Genomic DNA, 23,015 nt, shown 5'->3' with positions numbered 1-23,015 from the left:
TTTTTTTTACAGTAAAATTTACAGGGTCGCCACCAGCCCAAGCCCTTCCTAACGTACAAGAATGACTGAACTGGAATTAATTCAGATTTGGAATTCAAAGGAAACACATGAAGTAGCAGGACACACAGTATTATCGTTTACGCCATATTTAGTCGTTAATAAAGATTTTTAAATAGCGTGCACATCCTATGGGTACACTTAGCTGGTGCCTGAACATGAACTACATTAATCTATTTTCGATAAGTGAAATTGTACAATTTAACTGTTGTGATTAATGGAAAAGGCGAGGAAGGGGAAACTGGAAACATCACAGGAATAACCGACCACCTTTACAAACATACACTGATTTGCAAGGAGGTTTCTTTCCGTTGCAAGATTTGGTCTGCGTGAGTACATGAGATGAGAAGCCGTGTGCTGGGTCACACATTTATGGTTTCAAAGCAGAATTTGAGTGGAAAGTACAAATACAAGAAGCGTTTCTTTTCATAGGGAACGATTATAAAATGAATTTGTCACTACAACGGAAAACTAAATCACGATGGCAGAAACCTACCAATGATTCAAGGTCCACATGGTCCGTTAAGAATTAAACCATTACAAAAGTTTGCCTTCATTCACGAAGATCCGATGTTTCAACGAATTTATCCCGCACAAAACAGATTAAATTAGCACTGGAAAAACCTATCGGTATGCAGTAGGAAGCGGAAACGTACATAGTTTACCAAACCCGTAGTACAATACGAACACAAGCATATACTATCATCAAGAAACCACAAAAAATAGACAAAAAATAAAACCCTCACGCTAAACACACGATAAGTCTCACATTGGCACGAGATATAAGATCACTAGCTGTTCCTAATCATGTTCAATAGTGGATGCTCCACACGACGATGTCCCAAAGGAACAAAGTCAATTTCCTCCACAACTATTTTTAAACACGATCGTGACCTATTATTAACCAATTGTACCACAGTCCGAGCAGAAATTCCTAAGGTTTCAGTTAGGATGAACGACTTAATTAACTTAAATATTCCAACGAATTTAACATAGGAAAATAGCGATTAAACCTCCTACTTTGTCATTAGTACTAGAAGCCTTACTTAGGAGCTGCGAACCGTACTCACCAACAGCCTGGGGAAGAGTGCCAGCTCTGCACAAAGCTCCTAGCAACCCCTGGCTGAGACGGAAGCGACCAGAGGTATCGTTTCCGCCACCAACCTGACAAACACATAAAGCTTGGGACATAAGAGATGAACCTCGGATGAACCTCTTTGCTCTGGTAAGCAATTCTAAGTCGGCCAGCCTGTGAATCCTGCCAAACGATAGGCACTCATCTTCTGGTCCCAGCAGACGACAACCAACTAGCTTCCACCACAAAATAAGCCCGAAAAGATGTGTGAAACACCCATTCACCTACATTCAACCACACGTAACGTAGCATAACGGAGGGGCATGATAAATATGGCTCATGATTTCACGTAGAACATAAAATTAGAATACAATACATTGAGATACTAGTGCAAGGCACAATTCTCTTGCATTTTGCGTTGGATATACTTCAGTTGGATATACTTCAGTTCCACTGCTCAGTCTTTCTGCGAGAGTTAATAAGCAAAATCGCAATTACGCAGTGGATCAAATGAGACGTAACTGAATCACATGAGGCAAACATGTGTGAAAAGACTCGACAGAGACGTTTCAAAGTGATGGTACTTATCCCCCATGGCACACAAAACGGGTCAGATTGTTGTTGCAGAAGCAACGAAAAAAGCATGCCAAATTTAAAACAACGCAAAATCCCCAAGATTGGCAAAGTTTTACAGAAGTTAGAAATATGGCGCTTACTTCAATGCGAGATGCTTTTAATAAATTCCATAACGAAGTTCTGTCTCGAAATCTGGCAGAAAACCCAAAGAGATTCTTGTCATACATGAAGCACACCAGAGGCAAGACGCAGTCAATACCTTCACTGCGCGATAACAACGGTGAAGTCACTGATGACTAAAGCAGACTTATTAAACACGGTTTTCCGAAACTCCTTCACCAAACAAGACAAAGTAAATACTCTTGAATTCCAATCAAGAAACAATGCCAAGGTGATAAACATAGAAATAGATATCCTCGGTGTAACAAAGCAGCTTAAATCACTTAATAAAGCAAAGGCCTCCAGTCCAGATTGTATACCGGTCAGCTTCCTCTCAGAGTATGCTGATAAAATAGCTTCATATGTAGCAATTATATACAACCACTCGCTCACAGAAAGATCCGTACCTAAAGACTGGAAAATTGCTCAAGTCACACCAATACCCAAAAAGGGAAGTAGGAGTAATCCACTGAATTACAGGCCTATATCACTAACGTCGATTTCCAGTAGGGATTTGGAACATGTACTGTATTCGAACATTATGAAGTACCTCGAAGAAAACTATTTATTGACACATAGTCAGCACGGTTTCAGAAAATATCGTGAAACACAACTAGCTTTTTATACTCATGTAGTAATGAGTGCTATCGACAGGGGATGTCAAATTGATTCCATATTTTTAGATTTCCAGAAGGCTTTCGACACCGTTCCTCACAAGCGTTTTCTGACCAAACTGCATGCCTACGGAATATCGCCTCAGTTGTGCGACTGGATTCGTGATTTCCTGTCAGAAGGGTCACAGTTCGTAGTAATAGACGGAAAGTCATCGAGTAAAACAGTATCCGGCGTTCCTAAGGAAGTGTTATAGGCCCTCTATTGTTCCTGATCTATATTAACGACGTAGGAGACAATCTGAGTAGCCGTCTTAGATTGTTTGCAGATGATGCTGTCATTTACCGTCTTGCAAAGTCATCAGATGATCAAAGCGACTTGCAAAATGATTTAGATAAGATATCTGTATGGTGCGAAAAGTGGCAACTCACCCTGAATAAAGAATCGTGTGGAGTTATTCACATGAGTACTAAAAGAAATCTGCTAAATTTCGATTACGCGATAAGTCACACAAATCTGAAGGCTGTAAATTCAACTAAATACTTAGGGATTACAATTACAAATGACCTAAACTGGAACGATCACATAGATAATATGGTGGGTAGAGGAAACCAAAGACTGTGATTCATTGGCAGAACACTTAGAAGGTGCAACAGGTATACTAAAGAGGCTGCCTACACCACGCTTGTCCGCCCTATTCTGGAGTACTGCTGTGCGGTGTGCGATCCCCATCAGGTGGGACAGACGGATGACATCGAAAAAGTACAAAGAAGGGCAGCTCGTTTTGTATTATCGCGAAATATGGGAGATAGTGTCGCCGACATGATACGTGAATTGGAGTGGCAATCATTAAAACAAAGGCGTTTCTCGTTCAATCACCAGAGTTCTCCTCCGTTTGCGAAAACATTCTGTTGGCACCCACATACGCAGGGAGAAATGATCATCACGATAAAATAAGAGAAATAGGGCTCGCACAGAAAAATTTAAATGCTCGTTTTTCCCGCAAGCCGTTCTAGAGTGGAACGGTAGAGAGACAGCTTGAAGGTGGTTCATTGAACCCTCTGCCAGGCACTATATTGTGAATAGCAGAGTAATCACGTAGATGTAGACATATGGTATAATATGGATGCAAAATAATTTTTTTTTTTAGTACCCACACGTGGTACAAGTTAACAATAATACTTGATGCGGCAATTACAATTGGCAGATGAACCAGCAATTTAGTTTTCAATTGCATTGTTGCTTTATTCCTAAGGGGAAAAGCAATTTCGTTCTTGACAAGAATAAACTGTTGTGTGATAAATGGAAGTTAAACGCAAACATGAAAAAATATAGTAAAATTTCAGTCATTGTGTCGATTATCTAAATTGTAGTTTAGAATGTTAAAAATATGTTTGCTGCACAACATAAATGAAGAGTGCTCAGCTTAATTGTTTCTCAGTGAATGTCACTTCATAAAATTTAGCATTACACCATTTAGCATGTAATATTGCGTATTTTAAGTATTTATTGTACATAACAGTGTCCATTGTGTAAATTGTAATTTTGATTTTAAGAAACAAGTGATGCACAACATTCTGTGCAGGTAGAGTGTTTCTTTGCTTATAAGTTTTGATGTGAACTACTGTCCCTTTCAGATGTTAGTCAGTTGTTTCCTGAAGATAGCCCAGTAAGCCGAAAGCTAGTCTGAAATAAACAAAAATTAGTAGAACAAAAACAGGATACGTGTGAAGTGAAATGTGAAAAATTTACAGTTTAAATCGGGCATTGCTCTGTAGATATTGTGTAAGTCCGAACACGACATAGTTTGCTTTTAAGTTGATTTGCAAATAGGTGTTGAAACTTGTAGTAGTTTTTCGAAATGTGTTATCGATACGAAATTTTTGATGGCAGGAAAACAACTGATGGCGGAAATGGAGCTTACGACGGGACCAACAGAAAATATCGTAAATGGGGGGTAAATGTAAATTTGGGACTCTAAAGACTAGTAATTGTACTGTTGACAACAATGAGGAAACTGTTGAGGTTCGTCGATGACATTGTAATTCTGTCAGAGACAACAAAGTAGTTGAAAGAACAGTTGAATGGAATGGACAGTGTCTTGAAAGGACGGTATAAGATGAACATCAACAAAAGCAAAACGAGGATAATGGAATGTAGTCGAATTAAGCCGGGTGACGCTGAGGGAATTAGATTAGGAAATGAGACACTTAAAGTAGTAAAGGAGTTTTGCTATTTGGGGAGAAAAATAACTGATGATGATCTAACTAGAGAGGATATCAAATGTAGACTAGCAATGGCAAGGAAAGCATTTCTGAAGAAGAGAAATTTGTTAACATCGAGTATTAATTTAAGTGTCAGGAAGTCGATTCTGAAAGTATTCGTATGGAGTGTAGCTATGTATGGAAGTCAAATGTGGACGATGAATAGCCTGGACAAGAATAGAATAGAAGCTTTCGAAATGTGGTGCTACAGAAGAATGCTGAAGATTAGATGGGTAGATCACATAACTAATGAGGATGCATTGAATAGAATTGGGGAGAAGAGGTGCTTGTGGCACTACTTGCCTAGAAGAAGGGATCGGTTGGTAGGACATGTTGTGAGACATCGAGGAATCACCAATTTAGTACTGGCGGGCAGTGTGGAGGGTAAAAATCGTAGAGGGAGACCAAGATATGAATACACCAAGCAGATTCAGAACGATGTAGGCTGCAGTAGGTAGTGGGAGATGAAGAAGCTTACACAGGATAGAGTTGCATGGAGAGCTGCATCAAACCAGTCTCAGGACTGAAGACCACAAGAACAGCAAGTAATAGAAATGAATTATAAGCACACTTCAATGTCCTGAAAATTTCTAAATACACGCTGGCGTGAAAACCTGCGGCTGCCCTTGCCCGTGGCCCCTTTCGCGACAGCAACAGCGTATTCGCCGCGGTCGCTGTGCGTTGGTAACGTAACGGCGGCCGCTGCGCACGCATTGATCGGCAACTGTCAGCGGCGCAGTGCTGCCGCCTGGCGGCCGCCCCGCCACACTCTGCCGGCGGAGAACAGGGCCTGTCTCAGTGGCAGGCCAGCTAGCGGTGGCCGGTGCGGTCCGTGGATCCCGTGGTCGCGAGTTCGAGGTGTCCCCAGGCGCCTGGACAGCCCGCTCAGGTAAGGAAGGGCCCGGCCCGCTGCTGCGCTCCCGTCTCTCTCGTCCGCTACTCAAAAACCTGCTGGCATTTTTACGTGCTTTTAATTTCTGGGTCATCACTCACCCCACCGGTTCGATGTAGCCGGCAACAGTTTCCTCACCTGTGGCGGTCTCTTCGTCTCACAGTAACATTTCTAGCAAAGTCACCAATTATTTCTCGGATATATTGCAATGTTTGCCTCCCCCTTACAGTTCTCGTCCCCTACGGCCCCCAACGCAAGATCAGCGCTTTAGTACTTTCCAGCCCAGATTGAGGGAATAACCACTAGTGTGAAACGGCGCTTGCACCCCTCGTATACGACGTTTTGCAATCCGCGTAAATGCAGGTCAACAGGTAGTCCTGTATACCTCGATTCCAGAAATCCATTCGACGCTGCACCGCATCGGGCTACTGAGATTCGATCACACGGAGTATCTTCGCAAATACGTGACTACCTCGAGGAACGTTCGGCTGATAGAAACCAGTTCGTTATACTGAATGGTGAAAGTTCAACAAAAGTGATGTTAAGTAAGGCCTCAATAGTGCACTAGCTGGGTCTTCGGTGCTCTTTGCTTCATGAGAGAGCCGAGCGGATGTCAGGATGGCTAGTGGTGATGGAACTGGGTAACCGTGAGAGATAATAGATTTGTTTAAACACATAAAAGTAATCGGAGTGCTAAGCAGATTAGAATATGAGTACGGAAAGAAGCACAAGACTGTATCAATCGTTCTCTATTCACAGTTTACAGCTGAGCCGAAGCTAGAGTGCTGAATAAGTATTGTGATTGTCCCAAGTATAAAAGTAACCAAAGTACTGAGAAAATAAGAAGGTAAGGATATGTCTGAACTAATAATTTGTGATCAGCAACAAGTGCTTAGTGGAAGAAAAAGTTTTGTTGCAAAGTTGTAACGAATGACTTGATGTATTACTCACATAAACAATTTGTCAGATACGATCTTCAGCGTTGTGGTGTTATTCGTTTACAGTGTTGTTGTGTACAGGAAAAAAGTCGTCAATAGACGATCACAAGGAAATGCTCAAAGGCTTGCAGAATCTGTAATGAGTGCCAGATCTGCTGAAATGTGTATAAATGAAAAATAATGCGTAGTTACGACAAAGGAAAAGAACTTGATTTTGTCGGATTACATAATAACGGTTGTGGACGTCGTAAGCACATCAAGTTGTACAAATAGTTAGGGGCAATAGTAAATAACGGCATGAATGGGACAGTCACGAGAAATCAGAACTAGGTAGGGCGAAAGGAATGCTTAATTTAGTGGAGGATGTCTCGCAAAACTCAATACACATGTAATGGGAAAGTGCGTACAAGACGGTAAAGTGACCCACGCTAGAATACTGTTCCAGCTTTCGGACTCCTGATCATATCGATGAGGAAATAGAGCTCGAATCGCCTCAGAGATGCGTTGCAACGGTCGTAACAGAATTGTATAGCCCACACGAAACTGTAATACATACTTGGGCAACTTAAATGGGTCTCTTTAGCAGGAACTCCTTTCGGTAAGTTAAGAAAACCTGTAGTCGAAGAAGAACGTAATCCGCGTTGTATACCTGTAACATTCTACAAAGCACTTGCTCCGCTTCTAGCAGTACTTTATCGTAGTTCGCTGGAGCAAAAGATTACCTAGAGACTGGACAAAAGCGCAGGTCATTCCTGTTTTCAAGGACCTTAGGACAGATGCACATAATTATGGACCGATATCGTTGACGTCGATCTGTTGTAGAATTATGGAACATGTTTTGTGCTCATGGACTATGACATTTTAGAAGAACGAAAATCCCCTCAATAAAAGTGAACATCGCTTCTGCAAACAGAGATCTTACGATACTCAGCCCGCTCTGCTCTTCCGTGATGTCCATAGTGCTGACGGCGCTCAGGTTGATGCAGTGTTCCTTGATTTCAGGAAGGCATTTGACACCGTCCTGCACTGCCATTTAATGAAAAAAAAGCGAGCTTATCGAGTATCGCACCAGATTTCTGAATCGATTCAAGACTTTCTTGCAGAGAGCACTGAACACGTCGCTCTCAACGGGACAAAATCGATTGGTGCAAAGGTAATTTCCGGAATACCCCGAGGAACTTTTGACAGTATCGCTACTAGAACGAGATTTTCACTCTGCAGCGGAATGTGCGCTGATATGAAACTTCCTGCCAGAGTAAAACTGTGTGCCGGACAGAGACTCGAACTCGGGACCTTTGCCTTTCGCGAGCAAGTGCTCTACCATCTTAGCTATCCAAGCTTGACTCACGTCCCCTCCTCACAGAATGAAATTTTGATGTTTGGATGGTAGGAGACGAGGTACTGGCAGAAGTAAAGCTATGAGGACGGGGCGTGACCCGTGTTTGGGTAGCTCAGATGGTAGAGCATTTGCCCCCGAAAGGCAAAGGTCCCGAGTTCGAGTCTCGGTCCGGCACATAGTTTTAATATACCAGGAAGCTTCAGTACCGCTACTGTTTACAGTGTGTGTAAATGATTTAGTATAATGCGTCGGAAGTTTTTTAAGACTGCAGATGCGGTTGTCTATAAGAATGAAAGAACGGCACAAGACAGTATTGATTTGGCAGTTGCCCCTGAACATATTGCTCAAACATAGAAGAAGAAATCCATTGCTGTACAACTACACTATTGATGAGAAACTGTTGGAAACAGTATCTATCACAAAATATCTACGACTAACTATCCAGATCGACCTTATGTGGAATGACCACTTAAAACAAATAATAAGTTCAAATGTGTGTGAAGTCTTATAGGATTTAACCAGCTACAATCATCAGTCCCTAAGCTTACACATTACGTAACCTAAGGACAAACACACATGCCCGAGGGAGGACTCGAACCTCCGCCGGGACCAGCTGCACAGTCTATGACTGCAGCGCCCGAGACCTCTCGGCTAATCCCGCGCTGCAAACAAATAATAGAAATTTTGCAAAAATAGACATAATGTCTTATGGGATAACAGCAATCAGTGGTTTTATAATGTTACTTGAAATCCGTCTTGATTGCAATTTTTTTTTATTCATATGACCGGTTTCGGTTCATTCAGAACCATCTTCCAGCAATGTGACGTAGCATGTGAAAATTGCTGGATTTGGACGGGTTACTCCTATAATTGAAAAATCAGATCTGAAGATGGTTTTGAATGAACCGAAATTGGTCATATGAATAAAAAAATTGCAAACAAGACGGATTTTAAGTAAAATAATAATAGAAATATCAGACGCAACCCTGAGATTCATAGGAATAATCTCAAGGAAATGTAACTGGTCCACGAAGGGAGTTGCTTACAAAGAGGCTTGTTCGACCAGTTCGTGAGTATTTGTTCAACGATCTGTGATCCTTAACAGACAGGAATGATGAAGAGAGAGAGAAGATCCAACGAAGGGCGGAACGTTTCGTCACTGGATCGTTAGGTTGGCGCGAGAGCGTTAGAGAGAGGTTCAACAAAATCCGCCATCACCGAGAGATTTACTACTGAAATTTCGACAGAGTGCTGTTAAAGGAAGAGTCGAAAAACATATTACTTTCTCCCACACACATCTCGCAAAATGACCACGGTTAGAAAATTCGAGAAACCAGAGCTAATACAGAGGCTTACCGACAATCATTTTTCCCACGCGGTTTTCACGAGCTGTACAGCTAGGGGCGGGGAGTCTGTTAATGGTACCAGAAATACCCTCCGCTACACACCGTCAGGAATCAGGAACCTGACATCTCACGTATGACTCGTGCGAATAGTATAATACAGATTATTGCACGTACAGAGGTATGTAGTCCTTTTTCCTTCTCTCAACACGCGAATGGAATAATACAGAAAACTAATAATATTGGTACGATGTATGCTCCACCATGCGCTGTACAGCAGCTTGCGGAGTATCTGTATAGATGCAGATATTTAGTTTTATGCAATACTGGAGGACGTTCTCAGATTAATGCCTTTATATGAGACTAGTAGACCTATTTTTGACAAGGGGTTGTCTGTTGTTTCCTACGCTAGTGTACCCCTTACGCCCCCCTTGCTTGGCCGTCTAGCGCTGTCCGCTTCCAGTGTAGCAGGATTCCTTCACTTCGGCTACTGCGTGGTCCAAAACTTTTATATCTCGTTCCTGTTTAACCTCATTTCTACTGCTCCTCGATACTTCCGCCTTTCTCTGGATTACACTCTGTAATTAGTAGAGAATAGTCTTCAATCCATTCAACAGGTCCTGCAGTTCTTTCAGAGAGGATAGCAACGCGTGCCTGCGAATCCTATCATTGATATCCTTTTTTAATCTCGCTTCGGCCGCAGAGTAGATTAAAAAGACGCCTGTTAGGTTATCTTGTACAGCAGTTCGAAATCGCCCAAGTTCTATTGAAATGTCCGATTCGAGTCGTGATTTGCTGCCAGAAAAGTTATAGTTGTAGTATGAAATTACTATGAAATGAACTCCCTTAGCTGCTTACAGGCGTTGACATACGTCAACGGGGACAGATGAGAATGTGTGCCCCGACCGGGACTCGAACCCGGGATCTCCTGCTTACATGGCAGACGCTCTACCCATCTGAGCCACCGAGGACACAGAGGATAAAGTGACTGCAGGGATTTCTCTCTGGCACGCCTCCCGTGAAACCCACATTCTCACCGTATTGTCCCGCACTACATTCGTAGTACCCCCGCCCATTATACTCATTACTCGTGGCGCGTTGCCGATTCCCGTAAGAGTTCGGGCACTGTTTGTGCATTCGCACAGAAGAAGAAGATGGTCAAGTGGCCGCTGAACCTGAACTATATATTTACTAAGATGGTATCTGTTCTGAAACAGAAGAAACATATGTGGTCCCCCAAACAAGTGTTGTAGGCCCTCTGTTGGTCTTAATATACATAATCTGTTTAGATGACTGTCTGAACTGGCGTCGTACATGTTGGCAGATGATGCAGTCTTTTACGCCTAGTACAGTCACCGCAAGATCAAAAGGAATTGTGTAATGATTTGCACAAAGTATCTCTAGGATGCGAAAGCAGCAATTGACCCTAACATGTGAGGTCCTCCATGTGAGTATTAAAAAAAATCCAATGAATTCCAGTAACACGATAAATAACACAGATTTAAAGATTGTCGATTCAGCTAACAATAAGTACCTACAGACTGAAATAACGTATGTCCGCAGCTCGTGGTCTCGCGGTCGCGTTCTCGCTTCCCGAGCATCGGGTCCCGGTTTCGATTCCCCTCGGGGTCAGGGATTTTCACCTGCCTCGAGATGACTGGGTGTTTGTGTTGTCATCATTTCATCATCGTTCCTGAAAGCGCCAAGTTTGGAGGGAGCAATGGTTGGGAATTTGTACGGGCGCTGATAACCGCGCAGTTGAGCGCCACACAAACCGAACATCATCATCATAATATTACGAACAACTTGAAAAATTGTAAGCTTCACATAGAAAGTGTTGTGGAGAATTGTTGCAGGTGTATATCGCAATGGTCTTCACATATTTGCCTTAAAGAAATTAAGAAAGTGACTGCTTTTCACACTTTACTGCTAGATACAGGTCGTTCGTTAAGTCAGCGTTTTATTATCAGAATACTTGAAGGATGCAAGAAATCTACTAAGTAACGTGCCTACACAACACATGTATTTCCTCTTCTGGAGTAATGCTGCTTGATATAGGAATCTTACCGGGTAGGGTTCAAGGAGAAGATACAAAAAGATGAAAGATCGGCAGTTCATTTCGTATTGTCACGAAGTAAGGACGAGAAAGTCACGAATGTGATAAGCCAGTTCGGCTGGCAATCAATAAAACAAAGGCGTTTTTCGTTGCTGCGAAATTTTTTCTCTAAATTTGAATCATCATATTTCTCCTATATGTAGGGTGAAATGACCCTCGTAATAAAATAAGAGAAAACAAATCTCGCACTGAAAGATTTGAGTGTTCAGTATTTCCACGCGCTATTCGAGACTGCGCAGCAGTCGAGAAATAGTGTGAAATCATCCCTAAACAATTAAATGTGATTTTCGAAGTAGTCATGTACATGAAGTCGCAAAGTGCTAGTGTGAAATCATCCCTAAACAATTAAATGTGATTTTCGAAGTAGTCATGTACATGAAGTTGCAAAGTGCTTCCATGCTTTCTCCTTACAGAAAATCGGAACCACACACTGTTTTTCACAGGCTGCTGGTCGATGAAGGTCGTTCGTTAAAACGTCGATACGGAACCTCTCTACGGATATCTAGCGCAGTCGCGTGACCGCATTACTGTAATCGACGAAGATTCTGTTTAGAGTGCAGGAATTTCGCGTCTGAGAGCTGCATCTATGTTCAACATTCTACATTACCGTGCGTGCCGGAGAGTGTTTTATTCTCTCGGCCAGAGTGGCCGAGCGGTTCTACATCTATATCTACATTTATACTCCGCAAGCCACCCAACGGTGTGTGGCGGAGGGTACTTTACCTGCCACTGTCATTACCTCCCTTTCCTGTTCCAGTCGCGTATGGTTCGCGGGAAGAGCGACTGCCGGAAAGCCTCCGTGCACGCTCCAATCTCTCTAATTTTACATTAGTGATCTCCTCGGGAGGTATAAGTAGGGGGAAGCAACATATTCGATACCTCATGTAGAAACGGAGCCTCTCGAAACCTGGACAGCAAGCTACACTGCGATGCAGAGCGCCTTTCTTGCAGTCTGCCACTTGAGTTTGCTACACATCACCGTAACGCTATCACGGTTACCAAATAACCCTGTGACGAAACGCGCCGCTCTTCTTTGGATCTTCTGTATCTCCTCTGTCAACCCAACCTGGTACGGATCCCAGACTGATGAGCAATACTCAAGTATAGGTCGAACTAGTGTTTTGTAAGCCACCACTTTTGTTGATGGACTACATTTTTTAAGTACTCTCCCAATGAATTTCAACCTGGCACCCGCCTCACCAACAATTTTATATGATCATTCAACTTCAAATCGTTCCGTAGGCATACTCCCAGATATTTTACAGAAGTAACTGCTGCCATTGTTCGTTCCGCTATCATATAATCATACAATAAAGGATACTTCTTTCTATGTATTCGCAATACATTACATTTGTCAGTTGCCACTCCCTGCACCAAGCGCCTATTCACTGCAGATGTTCCTGCATTTCGCTGCAATTTTTTAATGTTGCAACTTCTCTGTATACTACAGCATCATCCGCGAAAAGCCGCATGGAACTTCCGACACTATTTGCTAAGTTCTAGGCGCTTCAGTCTGGAACCGCGCGACTGCTACGGTCGCAGGTTCGAATCCTGCAGCCTCAGGCATGGATGTGTATGATGTCCTTAGGTTAGTTAGGTCTAAGTAGTTGTGAGTTCTAGGGGATGTTAAGTCCCATAGTACTCAGAACCATTTGAACCATTTGTTTTATTCCTGTGTCAACCCTTCTTGCCCCTCCCCTTTTTCCTCTTGCATTCTGCGATTTATTCCGAGTGTCGTGGAATCCCTCAGCTTTCCCGTAGCGATCATTTTGCAAGGAGGCAGTGGGAGGAAGTACTACGAGGAGCATTCACTAAGCAACGTAACATTTTTTTCTGAAAGCGGGTTGGTTTTATTCAGGACTCCACTGCAGCATATTATTCTCCACTCTTTTGACTATAAAACCCTATTTTTCCACTAACCTCCTTTCAGAGTGAAGGCCTTAAGCCACCTTGCTGGGAGGGTCTGTGTGCCCGCATGGTACCATCCTATTGGTTGACCGTTGGAGCCAACTTCTTGCTGCATTAGTAACCTTGCCATCACCCACGTACCGCCTCTCGAGAACCTTCGTTGCGCCAAACAGGTGGAAGTCAGAAGGTGCGAGATGCGGGCTGCTGGTGGACAAGGAGAATACTCCAGTGAAGTTTTGTGAGCTCCTCTCGGTGCGCAAACTCGTGTGAGGCCTTACGTTGTCTTGGAGAAGTAGTTCGTTTCTTCAGTTTCCCGAGGGCAATACACTACACTTCAGAGTCGATCGTTGCACCATGATATCAAATAGAATAACACGTTCAGAGTCCCACAAGACAGTCTCCATGATGAGAGACACCTCGCCCAACGACTCACCGTGCTTTTGTTCACTGCCAGGTCTCCGTAGACATTCTGCTATCTCTTATGACTATCTGTGGTGCTCTGGTTTTCCGCTAAAAAAACTCAATGACAGCTCTCTGCTTGGAGCGCACCTCCGTTACGGACGCCATTTTGAAGGCTATGTATAGAGTCGCCGCCTATCGGAATTTCATGTAACTATAGGCGCTGGAGAGGAAGTACTACACGATGTCCCACAACAAATTCCACATCCTTTCAACGGAAACTGGTCGAGAAAAAAATGTGTTGCGTTATTTATTGAAGAAAGGCAACGGCCTTTCTGCAATGGATACACCGGTTCTCATCAGATCACCGAAGTTAGGGGCTGTCTGGCGTGGATGCCATTTGGAAGGTTGACCATCTGGGCCGTCATGCGCTGTTGCCATTTTTCGGGGTGCACTCAGCCTCGTGATGCCAATTGAGGAGCTACTCGACTGAATAGTAGCGGCTCCGGTCTCAGAGAACCATCATAATGACTGGAAGAGCGTTGTACTGACCACACGCCTCACCTATCTGCATCCTCACCTGAGGATGACACGGCGGTCGGAGGGTCCCGATGTGCCACTTGTGGGCTGAAGACGGAGTGAGTGTTATTTGCTGAACGCCCCTCTTATGTCGCCCCTGTGATCTCTCGCGTTTTCTTGGCAGGACTAGTTTACCGGTGCACTCCCATGTGTTCTTCCGAGCGTTTTCCCCACATTTCGACGACTGACCAGGCCATCTTCTCACGGTGCTTCGAATTTTTGTGTTTTGTGTATTCGCTGCTTGGACTCCAGCATGACTGTGTATTGGTGTTGGTCTGGCGCCACTGTTTACAGCCGAGTGCGATTTCCCAGTCTCGCTGTACTGTGTGATGCTCTTTCGTTTTGTTTTATTTTTTTCCCCCAAAGCGCACACTCACATTTTTTTCCTTTCTCTTGCATTTTATAAGGCACGGGGTATTTCATACAGACGACATGGGCCCTTCTTGTCATTACTCATTTAGTAAATCAATGACATGAAGGAAAACCTTCACGGATCCTGAATCAGTGTAGGTTTACAGTGGTTGGACAAGACTATGAAATCACCGCGAGCAATGCGCACCTGAACATCGATGGAGAGATAGCCAAGCCTGCGGGTTGTGCAACGTCATGTCCTCAACTCGTTGGGTGTCATCCGTGATCAGAACAGAGTTCATTATAGTTGCGGTTGGATTCTGTCGCAGGTAAGTGCATTTGAAAGCGTGCAAGTTGTTGGTGTTAGTTTGGCTAGAGCTTCGGTAACGAATGCTTCGTGTTTCAAGAATCGCCTTGTCGGAAGAGTTATACTGCGCAGGGGGAAAGCAGAAAAACGTCATCCGCAAAGTCACAACGGGAACTTAGAGTGAGTGATCGTGCGGGTGGTCATTGAAGTGGACTGTAACGAAAAATAGAGAGGACGGCAAAAGTCACTGCAGAACTTAATGTCGCACTCGCGAACCGTGTCAGCGCCAAAAAACCACACGAAGGGAGCTCCATAAGGAGGAAACTGAAGAGCGAGCTGGAATTCAGAAACCACTCATCAGTGATGCAAGTGCTTACAAGAGGAAAACACGGAGTGAAAACTGTAAAACGTGGAGTGTAGATCAATGGGAGAAGGTCATTTGGTTAGAGGTATCTTGCTGCACGTTTCCAACTTTTGGCCGAGTTTACCTCGCAAGAGTGAAAGATAGAGGGGGTTCGGCGATGATTTTGACAGCCTTATCGTGGTATTTCGCGTGCCCCGTAACTACTCTGCAAGATGGCATTACTGCCAAATATTGTGCGACCATTTGGGCTGATCAGGTCCATACCACGGTACAATGTTCCTTCCCCAGTGGTGATGCTGCGTTCCAATACGACAGCTCGCATCGTTCAGGGCGGGTTTTGTGAGCAGGACAGTGAATTGTCGCTTCTCTCCCGGCTACTACAGTCACCAGATCTAAACGTTGTTGAGCATTTGTCATCTACTTCGGAGAGAAGGGCGAGTGATCTCTAAGCGTCCCCATCATCTTCACCTGAATTTTCCACAAATTTCCGAGAAAAACGGAATGAGATTCCCTCTAAACCACACAGGACTTGTTTTTATCCATTCAGGGACCACTGCAAACTGTTTTGAAGGCCGGCAGTTTCCCTACACCACATTAGGCGTGATAATATGTCTTTGCTGTTTCCATCATCTTGACCACCAGCTAATTATTAGTTGAAGATGAGGAAATCATAGACATTTAATGTGTACATTGCCCTTACAGTGAGCTGTTACTATACTGACTAATAGTATTTCTGCTTGCGCCGACTAAATGCAGCTAAATAAACCCCGAACGCTGCTACTATGCACAAATGCCGCTTTTTTACGGTTATATTAAAAAGAAACTGTTTATTTCGTTTTGATAGTTTAATATTCACATGATTGTATTTTCTGGAAAAATAGTTCTCCACATCTGCAGCAATAAAACCTGTTTCTAAAGTCAGGCTACTTTACGAAGGAGACTGCTACTTCCCGTGTAGCTAATAGGAGTATTGGTGATTAAAATTCTTCTGAGTATTATGTCGCGTCATTGCTAAAAATTAACAATAGTCTGTAATAAATAGAAGCACATATCCCCATGCAAAACGAGTCGTGCCCTGAAGAAGGCCGTTGCAATTCGGCCGAAACGTCGGTTTTAGTTTATTATTGTTGTTAGCTTTTAGCAATGACGCGGCATAATACCCAAAAGAATTTTAATCACTATGACACCGGGAGCGGAAGCCTACGTTCTCATAGCAGGAGTATCAGTTGCTCGAATCTAGTCGGGTAATAAGTGGGGGAAAGAATAAGCTGTGTTTATCATTTTCTTTTGAACGCTCGGACTCCCAGTTTGTTCCCTTAATTTTGCTGAATACCTATGCAAAAAATGGTTCAAATGTCTCTGAGCACTACGAGACTTAACATCTGAGGTCACCAGTCCCCTAGAACTTAAAACTACTTAAACCTAACTAATCTAAAGACATCACACACATCGATGCCCGAGGCAGCATTCCAACCAGCGACCGTAGCGGTCGCGCGGTTCCAGTCTAAAGCGCCTAGAACCGCTCGGCCACATCGGCCGGCCCAAATACCTATACACTTGAGTACATAACACCGATCATCCTAGACATAGAGAGAAACGCTACATTCACTACACATGTGTGACTTCAAAAACATATCAATGAAATTACTCCAACAGATTCATCAAAATCATTTGTCAATTTACCGCGTCACCTTATAAAGTATTTAAAAATAGTGAAATAATCGAAATTCCACACCGCAATGTTTTTAGGGTGTACACTGCTTATGATAAAGTTTTTATTGAATTTGCACCCCCCAGAAAAATCAACCATCTTCGGAGAGATGAAGGCCGCTCCAACGCGTCAGATATTTTAGCGGTGCAAATATTTCTTATGCGATGACGCGGCAGTACGATCCGTATGATTTTAATTAAACCCGCCAGCAGTGAAAGCTTACGTATGTACGAGAAAATTTTTTTCGGAAATTTGTGGTAACTTCCAATGGGACCAAACTGCTGAGGTCATTTGCCCCTATGCTTACGCACTGTTTAATCTAACTTAAACTAACCTACTAATGCTAAGACAACACACACACACACACACACACACACACACACACACACACACACACACCCATTCCCGAGGGAGGACTCGAACGTCCGACTGCGGGACCCGTGCGAACCGTGCTAAGGCGCCCAGACCGCGCGGCTACCATGCGCGGCACAGTCTCAGAAGCGGGATAAAATTATGGCTGTTTCCCTCAAAACCATCGACATAATCAAAACCATCGACTGACGTGTTTTCAGGCATGTTTGATAATTTAAAGTGAGTAATAAAATGAGTGCAGTGCAGTCTGAATATCTGAGTCTTTCAGCAGGTTCAGTGACCATCTGGTCTTTGCCCCTGCGGTTAACGAGCTTGTTTCTGGTAAGCAAACGAATATCCTTTTCGATACACATACACGCACGCACAGACAGAGAGAGAGAGAGAGAGAGAGAGAGAGAGAGAGAGAGAGAGAGAGAGAGAGAGAGTTGAATGTGGAAATAATCATTACAAACAGTCTGCTAAACTAGTCTTTTTCCTTTTTGTTATATTTACAAGAGAGAATTATAGATCTATACACACTTTGGGGCTGGGGGTGAAAACGGATGACATAAAACATCACCCAGATGCTGCGGTATAGTTTAATTATAAAGCAAGTATTTGTAAAAGCATTTGGGTCATTAATAAAAAAAATAATTGGAAGCAAACTAGAAAAGATACTCCAAAATCCCTCTGTCATAACTGCAATACTAAACCACTCTATATGTAAAAAATAATTCAAATTTTTCTATTTGGTAGCTTGTTCATCGATGTTCCTCAAACTTAGTGATGTTAACGTGGACAGCATAGGCACCTCCGTCTCCCCTTAGCAGAGGTGCGTTCCAAGCAGAGGGGTGTCATAGAGTTTGTCGCAATACCAGAGAATCGCAGATATTCATAGGCGCCTGCAGAATGCCTACGGAGATCTGGCAGTAAACAAAAGCGAGGTGAGTCGTTGGCCAAGGCGTCAGTCGTCATCGCACGGAGGCCGCACTAACCCGTCTGATGTCCAGCATGCTGGCTGGCTGTACACAGCTCTGACTCTTGCAGAGTTGGTACGTGCAGACACTCTCATTCAATGTGGTAGACGGGTCACAAACAGACACCTCGCTTCTCAGTTGGCCGTCTCTGTTGCCAGTGTTGACACACTCGTACACCATTTGGTGTGTGACCGCTGAGTTCTCCGCCGCCTAACAGAAGGCCATAGAGAGCAATGAAGGACCATATTTGCGGTACTCATTGCACGTTATTTGGCTGATCGGGACACTTTTTTGTCGAAGATCGTCACAGACGATGAGACATGGGGTTATCACTTCGAATCGGAACCAAATGGCAGTCCATGAATGGCGCCCCACAACCTGTCCTTCGAAGAAAAGGTCTGAAGCCGCGCTTTCATCTGGTGAAGTCATGGCGCTGTCCTGAAGCGGTTATTCTGTTTGATGTCCTATCTCACGGTGCGACGACTGACTCTAAAGTGTGTTGTTGTACTCTCAGAAAACTGAAGAAACGACTTCAGGGTGTCATCACCGCAAAAATGGACGAACCTCTGCTTCTCCACCACAACGCAAAGCCTTACGGAAGTCATTGCACCCGAGAGGAGCTCAAAAAACTGCATTGGACTGTTGTTCCTCATCCACCGAACAGCCCCAATCTCGCACCCTCTGACTTCAGTGTGCTTGGCTCAGTGAATGATGCACACCGCGGGAAGCAGTACATGGATGCTGGGGAGGTTATTGGAGCAGCAAGATTCTCGCTCCGACGTCGACCTATAGGGTGGTACCATTCGGGCATAAGGGTCCTCCTAGTAACGTTGTGTAAGACCGTCGCATTGAATTGAGATCATGTTGAAAAACAGGATTTTGTGGGTTGTAATCTGGTGTATTGGTATCCTGCTTTAAACCAACCTGCTTTCAGAAAAAAATGTGTTACATTACTTATTCAGTGCCCCTCGTACTTCATTAAACAGAAGGGATAAGCAGAGGATGGTTGGTACCTGCTAACATAGTGACGGACACTACAAAATGCTCGCAAATTGCTGACGTAGGGGAATTCCACATACAGAAACAAGGTAACATGAAAGTGCAGATACACGAAAAATAGCGAATGAGGACTTTGGTATCTCTGCTAATAATTTCAATAATGTGTAGACTACAGGGAGATTGCCGGGTAGCAAAGAAATGGTTCAAATGGCTCTGAACACTATGGATCTTAACTTCTGAGGTCATCAGTCCCCTAGAACTTACAACTACGTAAACCTATCTAACCTAAGCACATGAGACACATGCATGTCCGAGGCAGGATTCGAACCTGCGACCGTAGCGGTCACGCGGTTCCAGACTGTAGCGCCTAGAACCGCTCGGCCACGGTAGCAAAGAAATTACATCTGTAAAACCAACTGATTTACTGAAAGAAAGTGATTTTCATTTTTAATTGTGAAAGCTACTGAAAAAATACAGCTCAATGTTAAGTGCAACTTGAATTATTCAAAATGCAGTTATCAACGAAAAATAACGTAACGTGATTACAGTTAGAAGTTTGTGAGAAAATTTCTAGTGGAGAGTATCTGCGGTCCGGAAAAAATATTTTAGAGCTACACTGAAAACAATCTTGACCGTACTAAAATATTGTGTTGGTGCATAAGGTCGAAGCGTTGCTCCATAAGTTAAATAAACACAACACACACATAAAAAATAGCTCTAAGCACTATGGGACTTAACATCTGAGGTTGTCAGTCCCCTAGACTTATAACTACTTAACCTAACTAACCTAAGGAGATCACACACATCCATGCCCGAGGCACGATTCGAACCTGCGGCCGTAGCAGTCGCGTGGTTCCCGACTAAAGCGCCTAGAACCGCTCGGCCACTTCTGCCGGCTACAGATAAACCAAACCGAGAGTTAAGTCATCACTAATATACTCTCCTTCACTATTTACATCAGTCTGCCAACAATGGGATAACTTTTCGACTCCGCGACTGTAGAAATCACGTGGTTGTGAGGCGAAGAATTCGTCGAGCCATGTTTAAAGCGGATTTTCATCCGGAAAGGAAGTTCTTGAAGGGTGTTAGATAGAGATCGGAAAAGCTGAAAATCTGACGGCTCAATATCAGGTGAGTAATGTGAGTGCGGAAAGATTTCCCAACCTAATTCGAGAGTCAGTGTATCAGAATGCATCTGGGCGGTATCGCGGGGTGGCACTACTCCACGCAGTCTTCCTGGTCGTTGTTCTTGGACTGCGTCTGCAAGACGTGTGAGTTGTCGGCAGTAAACGTCAGCAGTGATGGTTACACCACAGGGAAGCAGTTCGTAATACACCACACCGTCGCTGTTGCTCCAGATGCATAATATTATCTTTTGTGGGTGCGCAGGTCTTTGTACATGGAATTACTGCTTTGTTTGGGCTCAACTATTCCTTTATTCTCTTCATGTTAACATAAAGACACCATTACTTGTCACCAGTAACGATACAGGATAACAATGGTCGATGTCGTTCATAAGGAACAGGGAGAGTTGCAAAAACGGAATGAGGCAAAATCGCCTGGAACATTTAGGCAATCATCGGCCGCTGTGGCAGAGTGGTTATGAGCGCGTCAGTCTGGAACCGCGCAGCCGCTACGGTCGCAGGTTTGAATCCTGCCTCGGGCACGGATGTGTGTGATGTCCTTAGGTTAGTTAGGTTTAAGTAGTACTTTCTAGGGGACTGATGACCTCATATGTTAAGTCCCATAGTGCCCAGAGCCATTTGAACCATGGAGGCAATCATTCCGCCGACGCACCAGATTGAAGATACCCGTTTGGTAGAACATGGTGTCCTGCTGCGTGAACAAATCCGCAACTGCCTGCCGCACATCCTCGTCAGACAGGACTCGCTGGACCTTCAAAGCTTTCTCTAAGACAGGGCTTCCCAACGTGTGGTCCTCGGACCCCTTAGGTGTCCGCCGGCTCTTTCTAGGGGGTCCACACCCACCTTCCACCAAATCGTGTAAAATAATGAGTAAAAGTATTGAATAAAAATGTGAAAATCGAATTGATCACTGTTTTTTTTTTTTCGTGTGAAAATCATGTGTACTTTTACTTCAAGTCGTATCCCCAAGCAGCCTGTGCGGTTCCTAAGTGAGAACATATGCACAGTTTAGTGCCGGAGGATGCGGCTTCTCTGATCGACTGTTTGTGCGCCGGCTTCTCACCTTTTACGCATGCGCGGAGCGAGCTTTGTCGACCAATCACAGCGCTCGCTGGCACGTATGCGGCCCCAGGCATCACTAAATGTTAAACTTGCTTTTTCAGTGCACTACCTGTTTCATAAGTCGATTTTTGACCATTTCATTATTTCTAACATGGATCGGTGGCTGAAGTCAGGATCATTGAAGAAGAGTGCAATTGCCTTCACAACAAGGGAAGTTTCCAGCTGAAATGAGTGAGGAGGAAGAACGAACAAAGGAAGACTTTACATACATTTGAACATTTTTCTTCGGATTTCAAGAAAAACCACACGCTCTCCCCAACACCCCCTCCCCCCCCCCCCCACACACACACACGACTGTTACGAAATATGCATGCTCGTTACACAACAGTAGCCAAATAGTGGAAGTGAACAAACCATAAGCGGCAGCTCGTCATCAACGAACAGTTTGGACGTGACGTTGATTGCTCTTGGAGAAAGACAGCTCCATCGTGTGAAATTTAATTTACCAAGTAATTTTAATCAGTCTATAGCAAGTGTCTGGATACAGTGGGCATTCAAATTGTGTCGTTGATTTCAAGTTGTTTTCATTCATCTGTAAACAAAAGGCTATTGATGCTTCGGGGGGGGGGGGGGGAGGGAGGAGGGGGGGGGGGTCATTGGGAACATGGCACTTCCATTAATAAGCTTTCAGTTCCGATGGGTTTCGCTCTGAAATTTAAAGTTGCTGTGCTCCTGACTGACTAGGGGTCCGCCATGGATTTTCGACTGAAGAAGGGGTCCGCCAGTTGAAAAGGCTGGGAAGCCCTGCTCTGAGAGACGCAAAGCGTGATAGCCGTGTGGGGAGAGATGAGGGCTGTAGAGCGGCTCGTCGAGTGTCGGCCACTTGAGTCGCCGTGGCTCCTGCGGTACGACATTTGCGGTACGCGGAACTGCGTTACAGTATCACGGAGCAGCAGCGTAGTCCCAGCAGTGGTCTTTGGCGGACGTGCTGTCGCGTACACGTTCTTCACTCTCCGATGGCTGTTTACCGGTGTTGGACCTTAGGCAGCCACTAAATGAATGACAGCACGTCGGTCCTCATTTGGTAATACCGTCACCGTAGTTGTTTCCGCATTTACTGCACATACTTGGGAAAGTCACGAATGCCACATGAAGTGTAATGAAAAATTAATTTATTTATGATTCATTTCTTCTTCTGCGCAATCCTGAAAAAGGTCACTCGTCGCCGTGGCTGTTAAACAGCTTTCTTTGGTTTAGTTCACGAAATGCGACAACTTCTAATCTTCTCACGCTAATTAAGGCCATAGAAGCCTGGAATAGTCTTTTCCAAATTATCGTAGATGGAGGATTTTGTTAACCCTGCCTTTGGAATTATTGTGGTGATATTTCCATAGAGAATGTCATCGCGTAACACATACTTCATTATTTCTAGCAGAGAAATTTTCATTTAGCTTCAAAATGTTTCTAATCGAGAAATCAAACACAAGTTTT

The 23,015-nt window shown here is 44.0% G+C and overlaps 1 protein-coding gene and 1 non-coding gene across 2 annotated transcripts in view; one reads left to right on the top strand and one right to left on the bottom strand.

Annotated features, from left to right (window-relative positions):
• The first annotated feature begins 5,548 nt into the window (after nt 1–5,548).
• LOC126291536 (protein PRRC2A-like) overlaps nt 5,549–23,015 on the top strand; it is a 695,341-nt gene continuing 677,874 nt past the window's right edge. The window contains exon 1 of the mRNA XM_049985037.1: nt 5,549–5,632. The gene's annotated coding sequence lies outside the window, so the exon portion shown is untranslated. The remainder of the gene's footprint in view (nt 5,633–23,015) is intronic.
• Nucleotides 10,153–10,226, bottom strand: Trnat-ugu (transfer RNA threonine (anticodon UGU)). The gene has a single exon. It is a non-coding gene; the product is annotated as a tRNA-Thr (tRNA).

The sequence above is a fragment of the Schistocerca gregaria genome, chromosome 9 (assembly GCF_023897955.1).
Source record: "Schistocerca gregaria isolate iqSchGreg1 chromosome 9, iqSchGreg1.2, whole genome shotgun sequence".
NCBI classification, from domain to species: domain Eukaryota; kingdom Metazoa; phylum Arthropoda; class Insecta; order Orthoptera; family Acrididae; genus Schistocerca; species Schistocerca gregaria.
This window is presented reverse-complemented; position numbering and strand designations above follow the sequence as displayed.